Raw genomic sequence first — 26,814 nt, 5'->3', positions numbered from 1 at the left:
AAAGTTTGGAACTCGACAAATAATGGAATTTGTATGCAACATTGCAGTCCCAAAATCGAGACTGCAATGTTTTTAACTTTTTAATTTTTGACTGACCATAAACTACGCGCTTCGCGACCTATTTTTTAAACGGCAAAGTCGACTTTGCCGTCCATTTTTGAGAAAAGTTATGTAACTGTGAGATCCTCGTATTTCAGCCCGTACAAGATTAGAACATTGAGCTTTATTGCTTAATATAAAAGTCCAGTTTTAAATAATTGACCTGATTATGATACGTTATGACTAAAGTTCTTTGGTGAATAACATTGTCCGTCACACATGACGTCAGCGCGTTACGCGTTACGCTGTCTCGAGTTTATCATTTTTTCCCCACCTCAAAAAGTGCTCAGCGCCGCTAAAGAAGTTTTCCCTCTAAAAATATACTCCTGGGCCCATACATTTCGTCTACTTCGGGCCCTCAGGAGTGTACATTAGATTCATTTTCGCGAGTTTGTGGTAAGTCCCATGGGGAAATTAGTTAAGCAAAATAATTATACATACATACATATAATCACGCCTTTTTCCCGGAGGAGTAGGCAGAGACCACGGATTTCCACTTGGTACGATCCTGACATACCTCTTTCGCTTCCTTCACTTTCATAACATTCCTCATACATGCACGCTCGCCGGTTTAGGGTGCTCTTGACCTGGCCTTTGTTCAGGATTTCCCCGATCTGATCAGAGAAAGTCCGTCGGTGTCTACCCCTTCCAACTCCCACTTCCACATCTCCCTTATACACTCTTTTTGGTAGCCTTCTTTCACTCATTCTTTCCACATGTCCAAACCATCTCAACATACCTTTCTCAATTTTTGTCACTACATCTACATTCAGTCCAAAATAATAATGCTTAACAAATTTCCATTATTGCAGTAAAGTGCCGCTTAAATACCCCTAATTAGCCACAAACTGATAAAATAGGCGTAAGATATTTATTTGAATATATGTAATTTATTATAGAGATATCAAAAAGATTAACCGACTTCACTGGTGACCGAAGAGCTGGCAGCTTTCTCGCACAACGTATTAGCATCGCAATACAGCGGGGAAATGCTGCCAGCGTCCTCGGCACCATGACAAAGGGGCCCAATTTCTTAGACGTATTTTAATTTTTATTTAGTATTAGTTTTTAGTTTTAATTTAGTTTTATTTTATAGATAAGTTAGTTTATTTTTCTTTTTATTGTATCTACCATCTACCTGAAACTTGAATAAATAAATGACATAGATTGAAATTGAAGATATGATCTTCGGGTTAGCACCAATAAAATTCTTCATTTATTATTATCTGATAAAATATTAACACTAAAGTATCAAAATTAGTTTTGTGTTTTTTTTTTAATTCTCGTTTGTGACGATAACCCGCTTGTAGCTATTAGAGGGTAGGACAAACTTTTAGTTGAGTCTTTTATTGAAGTTCGATAATTCTTCAGTCGAATGGAATGAAATACGTTTGTAAAGTTAAAGTTTGCAAAATCAAATAAAAACTAAATATTTTAGGCCTTCACTGTGGATTGTGAAATTTTGGAACGGTGTCTAATAATTTGTTAAGCCCCCTCCAGACTATGAGCGTGAAGCCGCGAACGCGAGTGTGGCGTCCATTTCGCAGATTGTTCACGCCTTCGCGCCTTGTTCTCCGTTTTTTGTCGGTATTTCGGCCCGCGTCAAAGGAGACGCGAAGCGCGAACTTGCAAGACTTCACATTACACACTATTTTGGCTCTTCTGTGGCAAGATAAATATTAATTATATTATATTAAACAGCTATATTTTACGGTTTCACAAGAAAACAAAATGGAAAAACAGCTAAATCACGTATGATGCCATAGATAACTAACAGTTAAACTCGATCAGCTGATGCTTTTCCGCCATCTTGCCGGAAACCAAACTGCGAAATCGCCGTGAAGTGTGTGAGTGTGGAGTCATACGTCAACTTCGCGATATGTTCGCTTCGCGACGTCGCGCCGCGATTCACGCACATAGTCTGGAGGGGGCTTTAGACCAAGCATTGAAAATGTTACAGTATGTTATATATTTGTGATCTACTTACAAAGCCCTTTCATTTGGTACTCCACGTATGGTAATATGTTTTAAAGAAAATAATAAAAAAGTTTGTACTGCCGAGTTTATGACGTCACAGCAACTACCCCCACCACTTTCGCGCTTGTCATCTCATATATTTGTATTCAGGGCATTACACTGAATGCATCAATACCATATTCACCCATATCTCATGAACGAAAACTAACCTAAAGCCTGTGCGGCTAGCCGTCTACTTGTATCGTAAATATATAATAATCATTACGTTACGAGGATGTGTAATGAAAATGAAGTAATGAATACTTATTATTTTAGAGCTTATTGTTTGCTGATATAAATATAAATAAATTAAAAAGTTAATAAACCTGAAATAACTGTAGATATTCATGTCGCTGTCCTCACCAATTAAATATAGGTACCTATACCTATATTTAATTGGTGAGGACAGCGACATGAATATCTACAGTTATTTCAGTGATTTTAAATCTAGGGATTTAGTTATTAATGTAAACCCGCGACTGCCACGCTTTCACACGCCATTCGGCGCGTGCAACGCCGTTTTTATGACGAATTAGCTCAGTATCATATTGGCAACTACAAATTTAATTAAAACTGCTAGTAATGCATGATTTGGACTTCTTTACGTGTTCTCCATCTTATACCTTCGTAGGATTTGGGTCATCAGCTCATCAATCAGACTGAAAAACGTCTCCCTCTTGCTCCAGTAAACTAAACAAACGACGAAACAAAACGTTTGGCTTCCAATTAATAATGTTCCGCTTTTACTAATGCTTCCGACATAGGTTTATCCATTACCAAAATATTGACCCTCTCTTATCTTATATTATAGTACCTACACAACCAGAATCAGGGCTGCAAGGTATGTCAGCCACATATATGCATTTGCGGTACCATGGTGGGGGCCGACGGCCACCACGCTCTGAGTTGCCGGCGTTGTGCTGGCAGGCATCCGCGTCATCATGCCCTCAATGATATAGTTCAGAGGGCTCTCAGGTCGGCAGGCATTACGTCGGTACTCGAGCCTCCAGGCCTTAGTCGCACGGATGGCAAAAGGCCTGATGGGCTAACGCTCGTACCGTGGGAGAGAGGGCAACGCTTGGTGTGGGACGCTACGTGTGTCAGCACCTTCGCCGCCTCGCATATCAGTCGCACGGTGCGCGCGGCTGGAGCGGCGCGGCGGCCGAGTCTCAGGCTGCAGTGAAGCGGCAAAAGTATGCCCCCCTGGGAGCAGGATCCATTTTTGTCCCTGTCGCGGTAGAAACGGCGGGCTGCTGGGGGGCGGACGCGAAAAACATGGTGCTCGACATAGGCAGAAGGGGGAGGATCCCCGCTCCGAGTCGTTTCTGGTGCAAAGGCTATCCATAGCCATCCAGCGCGGCAATGCCGCGAGTATTATGGGCACTTCTGCACCGGAAGCGTCTAGGAGCGGCAGCAATGTTTAGTTAGTAACTTGTGTGTGTTTAGTTTGTAAGTATGACTGACTGTATGTATGTTTTACTTTTTATATAATAAAAATTTAAAATATGTATATAGATTAAGTTTAAATGTCAAAAATAAAGGCTATGTTAGTGGTAGTAAGTATATTATTTATCAGAAGCTTATTTGCACTATCATACGATTATTTTTCGATTTTGGTTTAAATCTTGTCGAGTCTTACATCTAAAATACATAGCTTTAAAAAGATTTAAATAGCTTAGCACTAAAGCTTTCAAACTGCCCAAATTGGAGATCTACGAAATATAATTTTAATTTCTCAAGCTCTTAAACTGGCTCGTTGTGTACCATCGCCCGCACTGTTAACTATAAGTACATCGGTGGACCTTATGCCTTTTGTAATAAGGTCTACCGAAAATTCAACTGTAGGCTGTACTCCTCATACTGACCAACATTTGTTCAGCGACCTTTAAAAATAACTTGTGGTTTGATTTTTAATACACTTTAAAGTTTATTCTAAGACGCAATGTATTGCGATTTTTGTTATGTTTAAGGCGTGACAAGCAACGTCAGTGTCGTCAGTCACAATGATATAGCGTGGCGATGGCGTTCATTGAAGATAATATTTATTTTGTATGAAAAATAGGGAGTCTAAATACTTCATAATTTTTAAAAGATGTTGAACTAAAGTGTCACCGTTTGAGGAGTACAATCTATGTTTTAATTATTTGCTCGTATTACAGGCCACACCCGGTATTACCCAATTTTTAACAATGTATTTTTTTATGCAAAACGCGAGTGAAATGCTTTTAAAAAACCCGTAGGGGTAAATTTCAACTTAATCGGTCTAGTACTTTTGGAGAAAATGGGCTGTGACAGACGGACAGACAGACACGCACGAGTGATCCTATAAGGGTTCCGTTATTTTCCTTTTGAGGTACGGAACTCTAAAATTATCGATCGAATTCCGATATCAATTGATATCGATTGGTGATCCGTCTGCTCGTTTGCCTCCTATATTATAAAAAAAAGGGTAAGCACCTATTTCCGACTCGAAAAAGGTCAATGCGGCCAATTCCGTCATACAGGAAATTCCGCCAACAAACTTTTTCTTTCTAAAACAGTTTTTTAGGGTTCCGCACCCAAAGGGTAAAACGGGACCCTATTACTAAGACTTCGCTGTCCGTCCGTCCGTCCGTCCGTCCGTCTGTCACCAGGCTGTATCTCACGAACCGTGATAGCTAGACAGTTGAAATTTTCACAGATGATGTATTTCTGTTGCCGCTATAACAACAAATACTAAAAACAGAATAAAATAAAGATTTAAATGGGGCTCCCATACAACAAACGTGATTTTTGACCAAAGTTAAGCAACGTCGGGAGTGGTCAGTACTTGGATGGGTGACCGTTTTTTTTTTTGCTTTTTTTTTCGTTTTTTTTTTTTGCATTATGGTACGGAACCCTTCGTGCGCGAGTCCGACTCGCACTTGCCCGGTTTTTTCTAAAGTCGCAGCGCTCGATTGTCTATTAAGTATGTCTAGTATGGAAAACATGCCCAGCCCTTTGTGAGGTGAGGTGTGCATATGTGAAGCCGGCGCCCACCTGCTCGACGCGAGAAGGTGTCTGCTCGTCAAATATTATCTTTGCAACATAATGCTGAATTACGATTCATCCTATACTTTGTTGATTTTAAGGTATCTATACAGGGTGTAATCGTTAAGTGTAGCAACGCGATAATTCCGTAAATATAACAGATATCAGAAAACTTCAAATTGATATCGAAAGAGCGTTACCCAATGAGTAAAATCACATTAATAACTTTTTTTAAATAAAAGCAGACACATCCCAAACATTAACTTCAAACCCTCGCATACATTTAGTCCGACGACTCACCCCTCATAAACGTCGGTGTCGTAAATTGCGACAAAAAATTCGCTGATGATAACAAGAAATAACTCAAAATGTAGTCAACATGATGGGTGCTGAGAAAGGGGCGGCTACAGGGCCTGGGGCCTAGGGCGGCAAAGACTGCAAATCCGCCACTGAGGATACTAGTGTAGTATGTAACTATATTATATTATCTAAGGTATACTCGGGTAATTCCGAATGTCGAAAACTGTCGGATAATTCCGAAAAGAGACTCTTATTATGATGGAATTTAGGGTGATTTTCATCTGAATTTCGGAATTATCCGACTTTCGGTATTACCCGAATACACCTTACATCATTTAAAGCTAAAATTTGTACATTACGATACAGTACGAAAAATAGAAAATTAGTAGCGAATATATTAGTATGTACCTACTAGAGTTAGACCAAGAAAAGTCTGCAGAGATTTTGGTAGTCCACGCAGTGCATTTTAAACGTCAAACTTGCACTGTGTGTGGGCTATAAAAATCGCTGCGGAATTTTCTTGGTCTAACTAAAATAACAATGTTTTATATAAGTAGAGCATTCCATCATTCAAAGCTATTTCGGGAATCAAAGTGACGGAAGAAGGACACGCACAGTACCTATAAATAACCGCGACGAACTAAAATATCAACTAAAATTGATTGATAAATATTAGAATGCATCTGAACGTTGCGGCTCGAGGCGTAGTTTCTACTCAACACGAGCGCCTTGTAGGGGTAGCAACATTTTATTGCATGTGAGTAATCTTAGTTAAGAAAAAATCGGCCAAGTGCGAGTCGGAAACGCCCACCGAGGGTTCCGTACAAATCTAACTTTTTTTATTTTTTACAAATTTATAGTTTCAGATTTTTTTCCTGTTGTACGTGTAGTGTAAGACCAAGACCATATTACTTGCCAAATTTGTAGGTCAACGGGAAGTACCCTATAAATTTTGATACCCTTGAGAGTCTCGAAATAATACCTATACGTTTTTGCGGCATAAACGGCCGTGTGTTGTTTTTACGTTAACTTAGAAGTTTGATTTTTCACAGCTTAAAGGGGCTGTAGACCTGAGTTTTAATTTCAGGTCGATACCTCCACACTTTCCCGAGAAAAAGCGTCTTGACACTCTTGACAGACAGACGGACGGACGGACAACAAAGTGATCCTATAAGGGTTCCGTACCTAAAACGTACAAAAGGAACTTATGGTGCGACTCTGTCTGTCTGTCACATTGCTAAATATCTCGAGAACTACTTAAGGCGCGGTGTGTAGTAAAATGCGCTTTTTTGTCACCATATTTACAGACTTTTACAAGGATTTCATGCATTATTTTCTAGTATGTATAACTTCAGTCCTTGAACTACGTTATTGCTTGTCAGAAACACGACGGCTCATTATTTTCTCGATAGAATCTTAAGTTGAAAACATGCCTAACACTGTCTTTATTTCCTTATGTTAGAAGTACTACGACGAAAATGTATATGAAACTTACTTCAATCGATAGCTTTTAAGTAAATCTTCATTATTGCTTGTCCTTTTATCGATACGTTAATTTTTTCATTCATCATTTGATGAATTCAACATTTTGCCTACTAAATTACATCCTACGCGGCAATACCTTGCGCCCATTCCTCACGCCAGTACGCCCGTGACCACTGTCAGCGTCGGACCTATGCTAGTTTAGCGGACGTTTCATAAAATGGGTAATCACAGTATAAATATGCAAATATGTTATACACACAATGTTTTTCAACATACTTGCGAAGAAAAGCAAAATAATTCTTAAATACGGTGACATTTCAGACATTCGTCCGTCATATTGTCATTTTATAGCAAGTTGGGCAGCAAAGGCACACACCCATCTAACCAATCCGGAATTCAGTCACGATTGATAAATTGTGTAAACATATTTTAAAAGGCTATAAAATTAATCAAATTGAATAATTTTTAAACATAGATATACAGGATTCAAATATTTTAGACTGGTCAAATTTTTCATAAAATCGATTTCAATTGGCAAATCGTATTACTTTTTGGCAACCGGGTTTTTTAACCTAATTAGACCCCGCTGAATCCGAATTTGCTGGTTGCTTGATCGAATTCTTGACCAGAAGTGAGATATTTGATATTAAAGGACCCTTTTTTTAGTTTTTCGTAAATAACTCTTAAACGGTGGCGCATAGCAAAAAATATTCTATTACATAAGTAATCTGCATAAAATTGCCTACAAGAAAGATTTAGTACAATTTTTTGCTAGGATCAATATTCAAAGAGATATTAACGCGGGAAATTCAATTATAATCAATTCAAAGGTCCCCTTTTTTAGATTTTCGTAAATAACTCGTAAACGGTGGCCAATATCAAAAAATGTTATAAAACGTTAATAATCTACACAAAATTTTGTACCAAAAAGATTCAGTACACTTTTCGCAGGGATCAATATTCAAAAAGATAATAAAGAAGGAAAGTTAATTATAATAAATTCTAAGGTTCATTGTTTGTATGTTTTCGTTAATAATTTGAAAAGTATGACTCATTGCATCTTATACATAAATAATAAACATAAAATTTCCTACTAAACATGTAGAACTTTTCGCTAGGATCAATATTAAAAAAGACAAAGCAGCGGGTAAGTTAATTATAATCAACTTTAAAGTCCCTTTTTAGTTTTTTGTAAATAACTCGTAAACGGTGTCCCATAGCAAAATAGGTTTTAATTAATAAATAATATACATAAAATTTTCTCCAAAAACATCTTGAACTTTTTTTCTCTAAGATCAAATTTAAAACGATATTAAAGGAAGAAAGTTAATTACAATCAGTTCACAGGTCACTTTTTTTTTAGTTTTTCGTAAATAACTCGTAAACGGTGGCCCGTTGCAAAAAAATATTATACATAAATTTTGAACATAAAATTGTCCACAAAAAAGGTTCTTTACACTTTTGCGCTACGATCAATATTTAAAGAGGTATTAAAGGGGGTAAGTTAATTAGAATCAACTTCCAGGTCCCTATTTTTAGGTTTTCGTAAATGATTCGTAAAATAAGGGCTCATAGCAAAATAAGTTCTTAATGTTCTTGTAAATAAATAATCGGCATACAATTTTCTACGAAAAACATAACACTTTTCTCTAGGATCAATATTTGAAACGACGAAACGTTTTCTTAAATCAACTTTTTATCTCTTTGTTAACTTTAACAACCCTAAAGTATTGATCGTAACGTAAAAATAAAAAGATCCAAATTTGTAGGAAATTTTATGTTAAAACTTTTGTTATTGTTTTGTACCTATGCGATTTCTTAGAAACCTCTAATATTAAGCAGATTAATGTTTTAATTAATATTTAAGGGCTTAGGAAAATGCGAAATGAAACCATCGGATGTAAGACATAGACAAGAAGAAATTTATTTTTAAATAGAGATATGACACATACATGTCAAAACTGTGTTGCTATAGTTTGCGTTTAACTATCTATTCTAACATCCTCCCTTTAAGCGCAAACCCATGGCACTGGAACATTTTTGAATTTTCACTTGTGAAGTGGATTTGGTCAGGATATCAGCCACCATGTCCTCAGTTCCAAGATAGATGACTTCTATTTCCTTTTTAGCTACTTTCTCTCGGACAAAGTGGTACCTGATGTCTATATGTTTGCTGCGGGCACAATAGGATTCTGTACCTGCAAATTTAATGGCACTTTGATTATCACAATATATAACAGTCGATGATGTTCCAACATCATGATGTAATTCGGACTCCAAGTGTCGGAGCCACATTGCTTCTTGTATGGCAGCAGCAAGCGACATAAATTCTGCTTCCATGGTTGAAAGCGCAATGGTGTTTTGACGTTTAGAACGCCATGATATTGCTGCACCCTGAAACAAAAAAGTGTAGCCGGAGCAAGATCTTCGGCTGTTAATGTCTGAAGCCCAGTCAGAGTCACAGTAGCCAGTTGTTCTTTGTTCTTCAGTATTTTGGCTATATATTAATTTCATTTCCTTAGTACCTTTAATGTATCGCAGCACTCTTTTCAAAGCTAGCCAGTGCTGCTGTTCGGGCTTGTTATTAAAGCTACTTAATTTGTTTACTATAAAACATATATCCGGCCTGGTCCCTTGGGATAAATACAACAGGCTTCCAATTGCTTCTTGGTAAGGTATGTTTGTAAGTATATTTTTTTCATCTTCTGTGCTGATCAATTTAATGCTAGGGTCACATGGTGAATGCACCGGATTACAATCTGTCATCTTGAATCTTTGCAGAATTTTCTCTATGTAAGCGGTCTGATCAATATAAATTTCACTTCTAGACGAGTTTTGTTCAATTCTCCAACCGACAAAATGATGTATGTAACCAAGTTCCTTCATATCAAATTTGCTTTTTAATTGTTTTTTTATTTCTTGACCCATGTGTTCATTGTTATAAAAAATCAATATGTCATCAACATAAATGAGTACAATTAAAATATTTCCTTCAATTGTTTTGTAAAATATACAAGGGTCCACTGATGAACTTTTCAGTCCCAATTCCTTTAACACAGATGTAAGCTTCAAGTTCCATTGTCGACTCGCCTGCTTCAGGCCATAAATTGATTTATTCAACTTGCATACTTCTTCTCCATGTTCATAAGATGGTGGTTGGTACATGTATATTTCTGTATCTATATCCCCTTGTAAGAAGGCCGTAACTGCATCCATTTGTTCAATGAATAAATTGTACTTGACTGCCAATGCTAATAAATATCTGATTGAAGTATGACGAACAACCGGAGCAAATATTTCATTATATTCCATTCCTTTTCTCTGAATGAAACCTTTAATGACCAGTCTTGCTTTGTATCGTACAATCTCACCCTTGGCATCAGTCTTTATTTTAAAGACCCATTTACACGGAATGGCTCTTTTGCCTTCTGGTAAGGGTACTAACGTCCATGTATTATTTTGCAGGAGTGACTCATATTCATTACTCATGGCATTTTTCCATTCTTTTGCATTTGGGCCTGAAAGAGCTTCCTTCAGTGTTTCTGGCTCTTTTGCAAAAAAAGCTACTGCTTGGTTTGAACCACTCGTGCTTTCTCGACATAAGTAGGTAACAGGCTTATTATTTCTTGGCCTTAGCATCATTTTACGAGATAATTCATCACTTAGTGTTTCATCTGGTATGTACTCCTCATCGGCATTATCAGTAAAGTAAGTATCCTCATCTTCAGATAATTCTTTTTTAAGGCTCCCATTTAGAGTTGTATCGGCTGAATTTTGAGGCTCAGATGTGTCAGAAGGTTCACTAGAAGTATCAGCTGTTTGAGACAAGTCTTCGGTCTCCTCTTCCTGCAGTTCTGATAATGGTACAATAACGCTATTATTTTGAACTGTGTGCTCAAGAAAAACAGCATCCCTGCTTTTGTATATTCTTCTCTGCTTTAAATCATAAAATCTGTATCCCTTGGTGTATTCACAGTATCCGACGAATAACATTTTGACCGCCTTAGGGTCCCATTTTTGTCTTTTTTCTTTAGGCACATGAACCATGGCTTGACAACCAAATATTCTTAAATTATCAATATTAGGCTTCTTACCAGACCACATTTCATATGGTGTCTTGTAGTCCAGAGCTTTGGTTGGTGACCGATTAATTATGTAAGCAGCTGTAGATACTGCCTCGGCCCAAAATGCTTTTTCTAACCTGGAATTCAGAATCAAACATTTAGCTTTTTGCACCAGATTTTGGTGCATCCTTTCGGCCATCCCATTCTGTTCACTGCAGTAAGGATTAGTTGTTTGATGTTGTATGCCGAATTTATTCAAAAATAATTTAAATTCCTTATTAATGTATTCTGTTCCATTGTCAGAACGGATCATTTTTATTTTCTTTCCAGTCTCATTTTCCACTAGATTCTTAAAATCCTTAAAGCTCTGTAAAGTTTCAGACTTGTTTTTCATAAAATAAACATAAACTTTCCTACTATAATCGTCAATAAAATTGACATAATATTTGGAACCCCCTATAGAGCTAGTTTCCATCGGTCCACAAACATCTGTGTGAATTAGTTGCAAAGGTTCAGTAGCCCTGGTTCCAACATTTTTAAATGGTTGTCGTTTCATTTTACCTGCCATACAGGTTGTACAGACTTGGCTGCCTTTTTTTGATAATTTAACACCCTCTGTACAATCAACTATTTTTTGTAAATCTGTGAAGTTCAGATGAGCCATTCGAAGATGCCAAATATTTATATCTTGTTCTTCAACGGTTGATAAAAATGCCGGTGCTACAGAAATTTCTTTTAAAAGATACATGTTATTGCACTTATAAGCTGTCATGATCAGTCTTTTATTTTGATAAACTATACAGGCATTTTTTTCAAAATGAAGCACACAGCCATTATTTGTCATCTCACTTACAGAAAGTAAGTTAGTAGCCAGAGTAGGTACATATAACACATTTCTAACCTGAATTGTCTGAGGTTTGCCTTCGGAGTCTTTTATTTGTAAGTTCACGTTGCCACATCCTTCCACTTTTAAAGTCTCCTTATCTGCCACCTTAATGCTACTTACTGTTGACGAAGTAACATTGTACATCCAGTTTCTGTCCCTACACATGTGGTAAGAACAGCCAGAATCGATATACCAGCGGTTCTCATCCAAATTGTCTGCAACAGAAAAAGCGGCAAAATAACCATTATTTTGGGTATTTGTTTTATTTTTCTTCTGGAAGTGACAGTTACTGCTAAAATGGCCATATTTATTGCAATTATAGCATCTTGGCCCCTTCTTTTGTTGATTTCCATGTGAACTTTTCTGAACAGATTCTCGTACAGATATTCGAGATATGAGCAAAAATATGAAAAAGGTACCTTCACCCCCCTCCCCCCTACACCCTCAGCACACCCGCTAAGCTCGAGGACATTAAGTATGGTTATCTGGACACCACAAGGTATAACTGTGCCAATTTTCAAAATTATACGAATTATTTCCGCAGATTTTTTTTATTTTCTTGATCTATTAACTAACTCGAATGTCGAAGTAGAAGTGTTTTTTGTCATTACAATCTTTAAATGCTTGACTTTTACTCGTCAATTCAAAATTAGAAAAATAGTAAGTAATTACAGTTAGAGTTATAAATTGTTATAATTCTTTTTGTGAAGATAGCTAAATTATCTTAGCTTTGCTAGTATTCTTCCTTATTTTCACTACCTACTTGCCCGAAATTGACTGCTAGAGTTAGACCAAGTCTGCAACGATTTTGATAGCATAGGCAGTGCAAGTGTTATACATAATTTCATAGAAGTTTGACGTTTAAAATAACACTTGCACTGCGTGTGCAATCAAAATCGTTGCAGATTTTTCTGGTCTAGCTCTATTACATTTTTAATGTCTATTACTAAGAACTATTATTTGTCTCATAATAATTTGGTATCATTTGATTAGATTCTCAGTTTGTCGCGGTATACACTCATATTCTATATATAATTAATAATTATTTACACTCACCGTCTTACCTACCATTTTTAATTTCATTAAGTACTCATCAAAATTCGAATTTGCTAATAAATCTTATTCAATATTAATTGCCGGAAAAAATCCCGGAACTGACAATTCAGAATACCGATGTCGTCAGAATAAGGACGTAGACGTGCTGCGCGGGAATGGTGCGGTGCGCCGCGCGGGGCGCCCGCCTGCCCGTTCTACCACGCGTCTGCTTCACCCCCTTGAAAACGTAAAACTCGAGTATAAGAGCGCCTTAAGCTATCAATTTGAAATTTGGAATAAGTAGTCATGAATAAGGCTAACCCAGACGTATTTTTTGTTTAATTAACTAAGTATGAAAATGCCCAATATGAAAGGGGGCAACTTTCAAAGTCTTGTTACTAAGTCAAGTGGGGTACCGCTATCGTTTAAAAGAGCTCAAACTGTACATTCCAAAACTATTTTTTGTACCTAGTACAGTCAGCAGCAGAAGTTGCTAAGCGGGCGCGGTGTTCAAAATGATCTTGACTCGACTTTATTGTTAAGTGAATACGAGCGTGACAAGGTAATTTTGAACACCTCGCCCGCTTAGCAACTTCTGCTGCTGACTGTACAAAAAAAATAATTTTGAAGTAGAATGTAAAAAAATATAACAGCCTCCCCTTATCTCCGAAGTTTACCAAAGAAAAATTATAATAAATTAACATAACATTGATATCATAAATATTACAGGAAAAATATAACTTTAAGAGTATAACTTATTTTAATTCATAAAATACATTTTCGTGTGCGTTTATTGTACTGTTTAAATTTATATGAAATGACACTAAAAATTAGTGTCCGACCGAAACATGTTTTTTTGCCGAAACCGAAACCGAAACCGAATGTTCGGCTTTGGCTCTAGTTTCGGCCGAAACCGAAACCGAAACCGAACCTTTTGTAGACTTGTTAAAATCGTTGAAAAAATGTCATAAAACCGCTTTTACACATATTATGGGGCTGTCAACACCCAATGCCCTTGAAATTGATGTTACTTAAGCAGTTTTTTAAGATAATTACTAGAGTTAGATCAAGATAATTCTGCAACGATTTTGATAACACACGCAGTGCAAGTGTTATTTTAAACGTCTAAACTTCTATGAAATTATGACGTATAAATAACATTTGCACTATAGTTGCACTGCGCATACGCAAAATAATTGCAGAATTTTCTTGGTCTAACTCTATTCATTCACCAGTCAAGCCAACATGATTGTAGATACAGGGTGAAACAAAAACGCGAGCGCAGCGAGCGCGAATTTTTTGTCTTCACCTGATCTTCACCTGCGCCTAAACGTCCGAAGTGCCCCAGTGAGGCGAACTTTCATGCGAGGTCAAAGCCGTGCTTCAGGCTTCAGGATAAGTACTCAGGTTGAGCACAGACTCCAAGCAATGTCCTTGTGTCCAATGTCAACTGTGGGTCAAGTACAGCAGGAAATCGTACAGCGCCATCCGTGTGCAGTATAATAATATATTCCGGACACTGATGGGGCTGCCGCGTTCCTGCAGTGCCTCCACCATGTTCGCGGAAGCCAGAATCCCTAACTTCTTTGCAGTGGTACGCGCACGCATTGCTTCCTTCTGGGAGGGGATTCGCCGCTCGCATAACTCCATCATCATGTCGGTGTACATATAACATATATATGTAACATATATATTTAATTTGAAATGGGTGTACTATTTACTGTACGTGATGCCTGAAAATAAAACTTTATTTATTTTATTTTATTTATTTTTTTATTTTTATTGTATTAAAAAGCGCGATATTTCCTTGAGCGCTGGTGCGACTTTCAATCCGAAGGTCACAAGGTACAAACCCCGGCCACGTACTCTTGACGTACTCGTACCAATGAGTTTTTCGGAAGTTATATACGAAATATTATTTTGATATTTATCTACTATTTGCGTTTCGGTAAAAGAAAAACATCGTGAGGAAGCCGGACTAGTCCCGATAAGGCCTAGTTTACTCTCTGGGTTCGAAGATCAGTCTGATGGCAGTCGCTTTCGTAAAAACTAGTGCCTACGACAATTCTTGGGATTAGTTGTCAATTGGACCCCAGGCTCCCATGAGCCTTGGCAAAAATTCCGGGATTACGCGAGGAAGATGATGAGTTTTCTTATTATTCCTTTGCCCAGGCCCAGTAACATGCGACAGTGCTAATCTCATTTACTCCGATACAATTAGATAGTGTGCGCGTTATAGGTATTAAAAGCCTCTTAAGACTGCGTCAACCGTCTAGTGGTGCCCTCATTAGTGGAATTGTGTTTTATAATAAACCAATTAATTTCTGTACCTATACAGTCATGAATCAGTATATTTTATGTAGGTACATATTAATAAATATTGTTGTCCTACTTATTCCCCAACTTTTGGTCTTTGTCACATAGTTTAGTTTCATAGTACGAAGTACCATTTTGTAAGTTTCGGCCCGGCCGAAAGGTTCGGCCGGTTTTTGGCCGAAACCGAAACTACAGCCGAAACATGATTTTTTGGCCGAAACTGGCCGAAACCGAAACCGAAACCGAACCTTCGGTCGGACACTACTAAAAATGCCTTCTTTCAAATAAAACAAAAACTGCAGCAATCGGTTCACATGATAAAGAATAATCCCTGAAAAACCAACATACATACAGGTCGCGAAAATTAGTTTGTAAATTTGCCGATAGATGGCGCTGTACACAATTATTCTTAGTACTTATACTTCTAGTCAAAAGTCTTTATAGTTACAACACATGTACTCATGCATAGATTTATTAGGGTTTACTAACGAATAGGCCAAAAACGTTTCCCAAAGTATCACATCCCAAACTATGTTTCCCGAATTATCATTTCCCAAAAAAAGGTTTGGCAAAACAACTTATCGCAATTTTTCAGTTAGCAATAGTCTTTTTTGGCAAGTTATTGTTTAGCAAATAATTACTTGAACAAGTTTCATTTTACCAAGTATTATTTAGTCAAATGTATCATTAAGCATAACATATTGCATGGCATACAATTTACATACCAATGGATATTTATTTTTGCTTTTATTTGAAATACTTAATCCCGACCTTGGTTGTTTTATCATTTGGTTATGTTTTACGCATACCTACGGATGTGATTAGTTGAACCATAAAATTTATAATTTTTAAGAAAAAAACCGATTTCTATGGGGGCCGGTGAAAGATTATTGTAGAATGTAGATGGTGCACTACCCACTTTTCTAGTAGCATTTCGTTTCTGTAAGGGTCGTAGTTCTAGCCTAACCTAACCCACTTCTCGGATAGCAGTTCGGTTCTGGGAGGATCGCAGTTCTAACCTAATCAAACCCACTTTTCTAGTAGCAATTCGTTTCTGTAAGGCTCGCAGTTCTAACCTAACCTAACCTAACCCACTTTTGTTCGGTTCTGTGAGGATCGTAGTCCAAACCTAACCTAACCCACTTAACGGCTTTTTTGGAATATAATATTAGCCAATAAAAAACGTTTGCTAAATATTTTTTTGTCCTAACAACATTTGACAAAGTAAAATCATGCCAAGTGATAATTTGACCAAATAAATTATATGCGAAGTGTAACTTTGCTAAAGGTTCCTTTGGGAAATGAAACTAGTGCGATAAGTTTATTGGGAAGTGAAATTTGGCGAAAGGTATTTGGCCCAAACGAAAGTACACCATTTATTAGGCATAGATCCCTAGTCCGTACACCCCGAGTGAAGCCATTTCAAGTGCGACGTCACGTCGCACTCGTATCATCGTATTCGAACGGCCCTCGCAGTACTCAAAGTCAAATCGGTTTGTGTACACCTCCCGTTTAAAAATCAAAAACTACAGGAAAGATGGTTATTTTTGCAGTGAATGGGTGTCACAACACATCATATAATAAAAACCAACCGCCTGATATAACATTTTACTCGTAAGTATCGAGTTTAATATGATATTTTTACATAATCGTAAATACAAAAATCCAAATTTTTGTCAGCCGCCATTTCTTATAAATGTTGCCAGTATAGTGATTTTTTTTTTCCTTCAAATGGGTCATGACGTCTACATTCTAAAATAAATACGCTTAATAGGGGATATTACTGCAATGTTCTGCCGCCAGAGTGCAGCACTACCGACTCAGTAAATTCATAGACTAACTTATACATACTGTGCCTTAAACTGTTTTTTGACAAGTTTTCACAGACAATAAAATATGACATTGATGCATCAAGGCGGTTTGTTAACAAGGGCCTACCGGTAAACGCGAAAATCGAAATTTAGTTATCTGCCTCTTTATCACTCGAATATGCAAGAGTGATAGAGAGATTAGATAACGTAATTTCGATTTTCTTGTTTCGCGGTAGGCCATGTGATTGACGTGACGTGTGATGTGTCAATGTGGTTTGTTTACTGTATGTGCCACAAAGGTGCCACCTACGCAGAGCTTTGCCTAATATTCCCTATTGAAGTTCATTGTATAATTATAGAAAATTATAATTAAGTTAATTATTTAGGTATTTAGTTTTTATTTTGTATAATGTTCGTTTCAGTTTTCCGACTGATCCGCTTCTGTCTGCGAGATGGACGGAAAAAATTAGACTAAATCGGAATGACGCAATATGGAAACATTGGAAACTGACTAAACACAGTCGAATATGCTCTGTCTGTGCATTTTAAATTTATTTTTATTATTTAATGCACATTTGTTTATTAAAAAAAAATAGTAAAAACTTGTCAGTTATTTATTTAAGTACGTAAACCTTATTTCACAAAGTACAGAAGTACAATAAATCCCTAAAATAAACATAAAACTTTTGCTAAAAAATCGAATCTACAGACTTCCAAATTATTAATAACCAAAATCCAAATTATTATTAAGGATGTTGTTAAATTCCCTTACTTTGAGAGAAATAAATGAATACTGGCAACATATTTTGTATATATGTGTGTGTTTGCTGAGCGTAAAACACGAGCGTCGCACGCACACATCCATCGTGTTTCGGCTTCACCATAGTCTAATAAAACATGGTCTTCCATTCCCAGAGTGACACGGGCCTACGTCACAACAACATGGCCGCTATATATAGCCCTATCGCATATTATCATATAGCGCTGTCGCATGATGACGTAGGCCCGTGTCAGTTAGGTGACCTAGAAAAGACGGGAATGGAGTACCAGGCGGAGTATATTATTATACCATGGGCTTCACTTTTGGCAGGTTCACCGTATGGGGACTATCTGTCTATGCGTAATAAGACTAATAAGTTTATGTACTCATGTATTATCTCATGTTAGGTTACTACATGAGATACTTAATTGAAAGTTTGTACGGAGCTCTCGGTGCGCGAGTTAAACGAACTCGCACTTGACCGTTTTTTTTTCCTTTTGAGGTACGGAACCCTAAAAAACCATCATACACGTTAATAATAAGTTAATAACGTATTTTTTCTAAATATGTATAAATATTATATAGGTATGCACAATTGTTAACATTTGGGTAATTAATGTACTTAGTTAATTTATTATAAACATTTTAGTAATGCATGTAAACTATTGTATTAACTTATTATATTACTGGTAAATTGTGTTTAAGTAGGTTTGTTATTATTTAATTGAGAAACAAAATTATGTACCAGTTAAAGGTACTTTTCTTTTTAACAGAATGTTCAATTCCTTTGAACATCACTGTACATTTACGACCATTCCTATTTCCTACCTAACATGGATAAAAACGGTTCCGCTAATTTAACATTCAATCAAATAAGCGCAATATTTGTTTCATAAAAGGTTTTCGAGTACTTAACCAATTACGTTTTCACCATGGCACCACTGAGATGTGTAACTGTAAGTATTTATGTACGTAAGTAAATAAACTCAATTTAAATGAAAAAACAAAATGCGATCGTAACTCTGTCTGTCTGTTAGGTACCTCTTATCGCTTAAACCGCTGAACCGATTTAGATGAAAAGCAGGATAGCTTTTAGCGACAATCATTATTCCACGCCACACGCCAAGTCGCAGGCAGAAGCTAGTGTTACTATTTATTTAAATAATCGCAGTAGGTGTGCATACCAACATATAATAATTATTAAATGCACTCTTGGTTTCTACAAAACCCCGTCATAAACAACTCCCACCCTTTCAAACATTATTTTTACAGTAAGTACACATTGCCCAATTTTCCCGCACTAGTGCGTAAAAGGCTTATTATTAACCGGGCAGCTAAAATATTAAACAGGAACTTTCACTGGGCATATAATAATATAATTTGGCTGTGCATTAATATTTTAGCGCCAATAAATATATAATAACTAGCATTTAATTTAAGCATCATATTATTAAAAAATTGGCAGCAAAATCAAGCCACCCAAAAAAATGACAGGCAACTTGGATTGATAGGCTGGCGTCTAAAATAATAAGTTGGCAACTAATATTGTAAAGCGATCATAAAATTTGGTTGTTTATATATGTACATATACAGAATACCCAAGATACCTATATACATAAGCTTAAATACTCCATTTTTAAATAATTTAAACATATGCATACCTAGTACATACTTTAAATTAACAAATTTCCTAATCCACAAAACACCACAAATTTATTTTCCAATGGTCAGTACCTATACTTTATAGTCGAAATTCATAATCATGAAACACCTAATGGCCATTAAGGGGCCCACTGATTAACAGTCCGCCGGACGATATCGGCCTGTCAGTGAGAACAAAAATTTGACAGTTCCGAACAACTGAGGGCCTACCGCGAACCACGTTCGACATGTTGCCTCTCTGTCGCACTTCTAAATTCGTACTTAAGTGTGACTGGGAGGCAATCCGGCGGACTGTTAGTCAGTGGTCGGCTTTATAGGTTGACCGTGTAGTGACCAAACAAAATATTTTAAAAGAACTTCATTTTTGAATTAATAGATAGAGTCCGTTCGGAAAGAGAAGAGTCGTGGAATGTATTAGGCCCCATACATTCCACGACTCTTCTCTTTCCGCACAGACTCTAGCCGTTTTCTTTTTAAAGTGTGCTTCATAAATGGTCTCCAATATAATAATTCAGTTGCCAAATAAATATTTGGTACCTGCCTAAAAATAAACGAAAGCTGTAACGGCATTAAAATGTTGTCTCATATTGATATATTTTAAAACTCTGTTTTAATTCTAGTACCCATATATTTTATTAAACCGCTCAAATTCGATTAATTAGTTGACCGGTTAAATACATGCCTGCGTAAAATAGCACTTTTCGTGTGCATGTCAAAAGTTTAAAGGGCCATATGTACTGTAAAACGTTGTACGATACCCGTGCGAATAGGTAATTCGCAACTCGTGTTGATTTAAAACACTCCCTCCGGTCGTGTTTTAATTTATCGCCACTCGTTTCGAATTTTGTCTTTTCCGCACTTGTATCGTAAATAACTATTTTCAGATCTCTAGTATAACAGACGAGACGTTGGGAAACAAGATCCCGACGAATCGAGAACCTCCTCTTTTATAAAAAATCGGATGAAAAGTAAAGACTGCCAACCTCTGATGAAGTCGAGTTTCAGGCTACTCTTTGGTTTCAGTGGTTTAGTCTCTTGTATACCTACCGCCTTAGGCAAAAGGTTGAGGGTTATTTTAGAATTAATGAAAATACCTAGTACAGTAGGAGAGATGTGGACATAATGATCCCTCGGAGTAAAATGATTCCCCATCGTATCTGAGCAACTACTGGTGCCATCTATCTAAATATGCAATAAACGTATGCCCTGTGACCCCGCCAGTTGCCTCTTAAAGTGTCATGACGGTACCAGCATGCAGCGAGATTTCATTAGGAAATAATTAAAAAATATATGTCTAATCTACGGTATGCCTATTTTCCGAATTCCATTACTTTTAACATGTTGCGTTTTATTCAAATTATGTTCCTGTTGGATCTTAATGATGTTTATCTATACTTTAAGGATGTTTATACTGAAGCAAGTTGAATTTGAAAGTTATATTTTTGTCGATATTTCAAATTTGGTGTTTGAGGTCAAATGATCCCTTTTCGTAGGCGTAAAATGATCCCTGGAATCATTTTACCCCCTAAGTAATTTACTATGAGCATTTCCTGTACAGGCCATAACATACCACGTCGCGAATTTAAGTGCGCAAAGCCACTTACTTCCTAAAAAAATACCTTAGGAAGAAATGCTAAGGGCTCTTAATGCGATTAAATTATTGATTGCCTTTTAAAATAGCAAGCAGAATCTGGGCTATAACCGCGAAAATCTAAGTTCGCAAATTGCGGGCATTTTTCTCTGTCACTCTTATTACGCCTTCCTTGGAGTAACAGAGAAAGATCCCCGCAATTTGCGAATATCGGTTTTCGCGGTAGCCCCTCTGTACCTCTGATGGCGTTAAAAAGAAGGCCAAAAGAGAAAAAAAATCAGCATTTATCTTCTGAAAATAAAAAAAACACTGTGGAATCGACCGGCCTAAATGATTTAGAGTATTTAGACAAAGAAATCCTGATATCACAAAGGCATCATCTGTGATCATTTTAATCCTACCCTGGCGATAAATTAAAACACGAACGAAGGGAGTGTTTTAAATCGACACGAGTTGCGAATTACCTATACGCACGTGTATCGTACAACGTTTCGCAGTACATATGTCCATTTAAACTTTTAACATACGCACGGAAAGTGCTGTTTCCTGCACTAGTGTATATGTACTCGTACTGAAAATATATTTTTTACAGATATTACTGGGACTTATACATTATATTGAGGCGCAGACAAATAGAACGGATTTAAATAGGTACGCTCTTGCAAATGGTTCTCTTATTTATCGCCGAAAATGGTATGGCCGATTATCACTTCCCAACTAACGTTTCGCGTAATTTTTTATTTCGCCGAACTTTCATTACCCAACTTATTAAATTTGTTTTTTTAGTTACCAACCTATGTTACCAACTAAACATTTGGTCTGTGTTTCATAATGTCAATTTTCAAAATGCCACCTTTCATGTTGTAGAATGTTTTAGTTGGCATAATATATTTATTATTTACCAAATGTTTTAGTGAGTTTTTTTTTGTAATACCTACTTTTTTATAAGACTTATGTTTTATTTGTTTTTTATTACATACAAAGTCGGTTCCAGTTTGTTCACGGTTTACCTAACACGCTCCTCCTCGCTTCGCTCGTCGTCGCACCTAACTGGACTCTGTCACATATGAGATTTCTGTTACTATACTTATTATTAAAACCTACCACTATGATTGTTGACTAAAGTTGCAACTCATTGTTAGCATATATTTATAAATTTAATATTTCCTACCAAAAAATATGTAGTTATGGGTACGTAATTATGTATCTTTTTCTTATTTGTAACTTGCCTAATGTATGAAAAGGGAACTGTTGCATCATCAACGAAACGTTATTCGTCCAAGAGTTGTTCGACCAAGTGAAAGATTTGACAAATTATAAGTCTCCCAAAAGTTTAGAGGCATTATAATAACTGCTTTACAATAATTCTACCAACTGAAACGTTGTCATATAAAAATTTGCTAATCGTTAGTTGTCAAAGTGAAATGTCGGCGAAATGTTGGTTGGCAAATGAAATTCGGCCAAAAAAAGTTCTACGAAAAGGCAGAACATCCTTGCAAATATTATTTCTCACGCATGTAGGTACCTTGTAATTTGTAATATAGCCGGTCAAACAAGTTTGTCAGTAGAAAAGGAGCGAAATACAAATTTTCTATAGGACAATTACCCTTCGCGGATATGTACATTTTTTAAATTTGCCGCTATTTCTACTGACGGAAATGGCTTGACAGACTATACAAGCTGCTGAAGTCTCTCTCTATCTCTCTGTTTGACTTCCATTAATTTAGCCCCATTGGCCCCATTGCCGATTTAACGATTAAATTAAATTAACGATTACATTTTTAACAGAATTGTTGTTTTTGTTTGTCTATCAACAGGCCCGTCAGCAGCAACAACACTGAGCGGCCCGCGCCTCATTACGTGCTACCACCGCTTCGCCGAGCGGTGCTTATTCTGCGAACTGACAACAGTGACAACAACACGGTCCTAAGATCTTCAGATTATAACTCTTTGAAATACATAGAATACGACGACGATGGCGCCTTGTTGAACGAAGTTTTTATGTATAACTTAAAAGACGTCGCCAATTTCTTCGAAGTATATCTCGACACTAAAATATGTTATAATGCTTGCAACAGTTAATAAATAATAATTCTGTTTATTTTTTAGTGTATGGTAGTAGTAGTCAGTACCCGAGGCAGATAATTTTTAACTAGTTGATTCAGCGGCCTGTCTCTACAGGCTAGTCCAGCCAGACGTCCACAATCAAATCGACCGATTTGATGGAAATAAATTGGCGTCAATCTCCAATTTAATCACCAATTCTAGGTTTATGGTGATATTTGAGCGCTCACCATTTTCCATCCATCCATTTTAATAGCCCTAACACACGCGATTCGCGCACGAGTGTGGTGGGGGCTTTAAAAGTGCGTTGCATACTAGACAATTTAAACAGATTGGCGAAAAATTGTTCCCGTCTGGACAGACCTTAACATTGTCAAATGACGTTGACAGTTGACACTGTAGACAGCTCATCAGAGAGTAAAGTAAGTATATAGGTAAAGAGAGCCCACTTGAAGCATTTTATGGAAACTCATTTGAAAGCACCATTTCTGATTGTCCGCCGAAACTAAGTATGTATGTGTGCGTGAACAACTACATATGCATCCATACGTGTACTTTCGCCCCACATAATATTAGGTCTACTTGGGCGGTTTACAGGTAATTTGTTTGTAATAAAGAGGCAGATAACTAAATTTCGATTTTCGCATGCATCAATGTCATATTTTAGTGTGAAAACTTGTCAAAAAATGTTTAAGGCACAGTATGTATAAGTTACTCTTAGGGAATGCAATCTCGATCTCGCAATTTCGAGATCTCGCACGAATCTTCGAGATTCAATCTCGTTGACAGGAAATCTCGATTTTAGCAATCTCGGTCGAGATCTTGATTAATATTTTCGGGATCTCGAACGAGATTGAAAATTTGATCCGTGTGGATTACCTATTTTGTTTTGAGTTATCTTTTTGACCTTAGATTCATGTTGTTCAGGCAGTGCTATTGTGTCGGCTTTAGCTGACACTGTGCGGAAAAATCGGACGAACTTAACGTACCCAGTCACAATTATTTATGAATTTTGCTCGCTTACCCTACATTTTTTTGTAAGTTGCTGAGTGCTTGTCGAAAATATCAACAGAGCATGTTACTCTGCTTACAATTTTGTATAATTGAAAATAATTATCACCCCTTTTGCATATTACATGCAAATTGGTCTACATATATATTTTTTTTTTTTTTTTTTTTATAAATAAAAATTGTTTTTTTTATTAAATGTAGATTAATTTGTTGTTTTTATCTTCAAAATAAAACATGCCGTACTCTAAATAAGTAGTACATACGGAATTCTTAGAAATATTTGCTCAAAATAACACATTTTTAATTACTTAGTCAAATCTCGATCTCGTAAGTGTGACCGCCGAGATCTCGAAAGACCCTATCTCGATTCAGATATTTCGTTCGCCAATCTTGGTGCGAGATTGCATTCCCTACTTACTCTATGGTTTACTAGAGGCGCTAGTTCTGCACTCTGGCGGTAGAACATTGCAGTTCCCCCTACTTGCGAATTTCGGTTTTCACGGTAGACCCCTGCCAACTATTATATAATCTGTGCCCCTGCCAGTGTTGCCAGATGGTTACAAAAGTCACATTTTTCGTACTTTTCGCCTTCTCGTGTGACATGTGCGTGACTTTCGATCATGAGGCAATTTTTGTGACTTTTTAAGCTAGTCGAATTTTGGACAAGTTTAGTTCTGCAATTCGTATTATTTAGGAACGCAGTGAAGGCACCCAAGTTGACACTTGCACTGGCACTTTGACGTTACATCCACCATCATGTTTATTATAATAGCCGTAGCAAAATGAGATTTGTTACCTTGACATGACAGTGTTATTTAGTTTGATAATATACCTAGTAGTTATTTTTTTTTAGTGTAATGATTCATTTCTTTTAGTCTGTACCTATTACCTATCTATACTACTCATTGCACTGCATCAGTTATTTTGAGATTTTTGAGCGCTCAAAAACCATTACTGTGTTATTTTTATCCGGGGGTAAATTATAGATGGTCAAGTAAATCTTGTCAGTAGAAAAAGGCGCGAAATTCAAATTTTCTATGGGACGACATCCTTTCGCGCCTACATTTTTCAAATTTGCCGCCTTTTTCTACTGACAAGATCTGCGTGACCCAGTATATTTACGCATATACTTTTTTATTTTCTTTTGATTAAGTTTAAAATGAATAATGAATACCGCAAGTTGAGTACAGACGCCATTAAATGAACCGTTGCTCGCACTAGTTGCACTTGCACGGTCTTGCAGTCGCGCGAGCGGTGAACAATGTAAACAGTGTAAACTTTAAAAACTTTTCTTTCGCACTGACTGACTGTGACTTATGTGACTGGGTCCAGCGATTTCACGCTTTGCGCTTTTATTTATTTAACTGTGGAGATAACAGTGTTTTTTCCGAATTTGTTTACGATTCGATAGATAGGTACTTTGATTAATAATTGTTTTTTATTAAGATTTCGTATCAACGTAAATGTTTGGAATATATCGTCAACCATAGTCCATAGGTTCAAATCAATATTTCTTTGTCTGTGACTGTAAAAAAAATCTGCGGTCGGCTATTTCATTTTCACCACACCAGCTGGTAAAGGCGTAACGAGACTGGTAAATTTTTCGCCAATCTGATTAAATTGCCCGATTGAATCAGGACAGGGCGGTTGAATTTGGCTCGCCGAATTCAACCTGAATTTCTTGTAACAAAATTGATTTAAAGTTGGTCAAGCAAATCTTGTCAGTAGAAAAAGGCGGCAAATTTGGCAGTAGGCGCAAAGGGATATCGTCTCATAGAAAATTTGAATTTCGCGCCTTTTTCTATTGACAAGATTTGCTTGACCAGCTATACCTACCCATACAATAAAATAATATAAAAATGTGACTTAAGCAGCAAAAACGTGACTTTTAGGGAAACGAAACGTAACTTAGGACTCCAGAGCCCTGGCAACACTGACCCCTGCCCTGTCACTTTCACTTACCAGGGCTATAACCGCGAAAATCGAAGTTCGTCAAATGCGGGCATTTTTCTCTGTCACTCTAATTACGTCTTAATGAGAGTAAAAGAGAAAGATCCCCGCAATTGACGAATTTCGGTTTTGGCGGTAGCCCCTCAGGCCCCGGCATAGTGGATTACGTAGATCAATGAGTATAATAATATATGTATAGTAAAAGAGAGCCAACTCGCGAGTAAGCCCCCGTTCGCACGGCAGCTTTTTCAACGCGCGTTAAAAAAGCGCTTGAATCTGTCTGCACTCTAAATTCGATTTAACGACCAAGGCTTAAAGTCGAAAATCCAACAACGTTTGATAAAAAGCGCCACCGCTGTCGTGTGAATACATACATGGTTATCCATTTGTGTCATTCAAACGCTTTTTTAACGCGCGTTGAAAAAGCTGCCGTGCGAACGGGGCCTAAATGTCAAAAAACGTCGACACTAACGCTCCTAGCGGATTTTTGTTACAAACCTTTACGTATGTGTGCGTGGCACAAATGCATAGTAATAAAGACTATGGTGCCTTTTTCCTTGACCGTTTACAGCGTTTACAGTGAACTACAATGAGGGTTCCATTCTTTCACCTTCTTGCAAAGCAATCACGTGAAAAATGAATACACCTCATTGTAGTGCACTGTACACGGTCAAGGAAAAAGGCGCCAATATATTATGTACTATAATACCTATTCATTCAGTGACGATTTACTACCTAGACCAGTATTTTATAAA

The 26,814-nt window shown here is 37.0% G+C and overlaps 1 protein-coding gene across 1 annotated transcript in view; it reads right to left on the bottom strand.

Annotated features, from left to right (window-relative positions):
• The window catches only part of LOC134804657 (S-formylglutathione hydrolase), a 352,602-nt gene that overhangs the window by 303,891 nt on the left and 21,897 nt on the right, over positions 1-26,814 (bottom strand). The window lies entirely within an intron of this gene.

Source organism: Cydia splendana, chromosome Z (genome assembly GCF_910591565.1).
Source record: "Cydia splendana chromosome Z, ilCydSple1.2, whole genome shotgun sequence".
Classification (NCBI taxonomy): domain Eukaryota; kingdom Metazoa; phylum Arthropoda; class Insecta; order Lepidoptera; family Tortricidae; genus Cydia; species Cydia splendana.
This window is presented reverse-complemented; position numbering and strand designations above follow the sequence as displayed.